This window comes from Sinocyclocheilus grahami, unplaced genomic scaffold (assembly GCF_001515645.1).
Source record: "Sinocyclocheilus grahami isolate Dianchi unplaced genomic scaffold, SAMN03320097.WGS_v1.1 scaffold486.1, whole genome shotgun sequence".
Taxonomy (NCBI): domain Eukaryota; kingdom Metazoa; phylum Chordata; class Actinopteri; order Cypriniformes; family Cyprinidae; genus Sinocyclocheilus; species Sinocyclocheilus grahami.
In genome coordinates this window covers 895,829-898,674 of record NW_015505665.1, presented here as the reverse complement: position 1 = coordinate 898,674, position 2,846 = coordinate 895,829, and positions in this window count along the sequence as shown.

Below are 2,846 nucleotides of genomic sequence, written 5' to 3'. Positions count from 1 at the left end.
GAACATTGATTTTGAAACTTGTGAATCCATTAGAATCATTAGAAGACAGAATCACGATTCATATATAAATAGATTTTTACGTGCACCTCTAGTTTTCTCTTCATCTTCTCTAAAGCAGTGCAGCAGGGCCTCGCCCCCTTTGCTGCCTTTTCCCGAGGGCGGGGTTTATCTGGGTTTGTGATGTCACGAACCCGGGAAGTAGCTTGTTGTAGTCCCTACCAGCCGTTTTTTTGTAGCCATTAAACTGCCAGAATTTTAAAAGACGATATCTCCGTTTGCATTGAACTTTCAGCTTCGTAACTTTGCAGATATTGTTTATGCTCAAACAGCAACATTAGACACTAACTAACATTAAAAAAAGTGAAATCACAATGAACCACCCCTTTAAGGGTTAGTGTTTGTTTTAGCATTGTGTAGTCAGTTATCACTGTGATTGACATGACCAATGAATTGCCTGTGGCCAGTGTTATTTTAGTATTAGAGATACTATTATAGTTTTTATTATAGTCAATATATTTAGTTAGTGTATATATATATATATAGTTAATGTTTTATTATAGTTAATATTTTAAATTTGTTCTTATTTTTATGTTTTCATTTTAATTTTAGGTAGTATTTTATCATTTTTATTATTATTATTATTTATTTATGTACTTTAATAACCCCGCTGTTGGAGGGTGTGCCTAACTCATTTGGGGAAACACTAAAACAATGACTCAAATGGTTTTGGACTCCATGCTCCAGGGCCGATGTTTGGAGAAACTTATTTGAATGCAGTATTATTTTTTTTTCAATTCCGCTTGGGTAACTAGTGATGCAGAAATTACACACTGCACCTTTAATAAATAATATCATTAAATAAACATTTGGTAACTGTAAGGTTTCCATAAGGTAAGACTTAAGGTGTGTCTACTGAAAAAAAAAAAATTCCACATGAGACACATTGTAGCTGACATAATCTTCCAGTCACCACTTAAAGTAATCGGATTTGTTTCAGATGAATTATGTTTGAAGAGACAGCGATGTGTTAGTTAAAATGGGAGACAAGATGAATTAGTTGCAAACTGCTGACTTGTTCTCTATGCCAGTATCTGCATGAGATGTAGCACAGCATGGATGCAGCATCATTCTATTATTCTATAGGCTCAGTGTGAATTGTGTTGTGTATGTGATCGAAGTGCATTATTTACAAACAAAATCATAATCTTTCAGCAGCAGTCATATTAGTCAGGAAAAATGACTGAAAGATGCCTGAACAGTGATTTTTGTTTGGCATAGTTCTGTAACACTGCCTCCATACTAGTAGTTCTCTTTGCCGTGTGCTTATTTGCAAACTGCACAATGACTTTGATTTATTTGTATTGTTAATTTTTATATCGAAGCACATACGTCAGCGTGATAGTAGGTTGTTTGTGGAAGGCCAAATGCTGCTCCCTCTTAGTGATTCACTGCCTTAGTTTAATCTGACATAATTGTAAGGGCCTCATCTTTGGTGTTCAAATGTGAAGGGAAAAAAACATTATGTGAGTGTATGAAATGAAATGAGATGCTGTATAAAATGAGGTGTTGGTGGAGATATGAGAATGACTAACATCAAGTCACTCATTTATGTTGCCAAAATACAAATATGCTGCTTGACTTTTGTTGATGTAATTTTCATAATGCTGACATGTCATTTTCATGTCATAAATTGGAGAGTAGAATGTGTTTGTTTGAATGTGATGGAGAGCGATACAATATATGTATTGTGTATCTACAGTTGAAGTGAGCTTTTACTGTATATGTGCACTATGTTTCTGCTCAGGGATCCCTTGATTCCAGGCAAAATGAGTAGAGCTATACATGCAACACTATATTTAGTGCCTCTCTTGGAGAGTAAACCAACTAATACCTCGCCATGCCATGACAACAGCTGTTGTAATACCCAGGCACCCGTTTAACAATATACTCACTTTCAATTCTGTATACATTGGGTCTCTGTGTTATTCTTCTTTTTCTCTTTGTTGATATTTCATTAATGCTAAAAATGTAGTTGTGCAATCTGTTTAGCGAGAGTTTCACTGTGATATTGGTATTTTACCCCTTTGAGCAAAAGTAGTATGACCACAAGATGGAGACATTGACTCTGTTATGCCGGCATATTTCCATTTATTTTGGAAATGGATCACTGAAGTATATGAGCATCAAACTAAAGTCAGTGATATTTGGCAGCAAACCCCAAATTCCCCAAATAAGTTGGCACTTCCTTTTTAAAAACTTGACATTTTCACACATCCACAAGCGTTATTCCCTTAGGCTAGTCATGTTGGATTGGATGTGACGTTAATTTCCTTACAAATCTCTTGAAATATTTTTTGGGCCAAGTTTTGTTCTGGCAGTGTGTCTTTTGAAATACATACGTTTGGCACCCACCGATCTGGTTGAAATTCCAAAGTACTGTTTAACACGGCTCTCAGTCAGGGTGAGTTGATGGTTGTTGACAGATGGCTAATTATATCCAGGGGACTATTTGTCTGACTTGACCTACAAGAGGTGGTTACTGTTATTTTTAAAGGTGATAGGCTCAAATGAAATGATGAAGGAGTTTCCATAAGAAGAAGGGAATAGGCTCTATTCTCAAACAAACTTGATTAGATTTTAGTCAGCCTACATGACGGGCATAGAAAAAAATAGACCTACAAGGATTTTGGCTTGAGTTCTCATACTGTGGATATTTTGCATGGTTTATTATAAAAGATGGTGGAGATTTGCTGTGGTATCTCAGCGTAGATATTGATTTTGAACAAAATAGCCACAGCAGGCTTCTTGCATGGTTTATATGTAGGCTGATTCCTGGACCTAGAAAA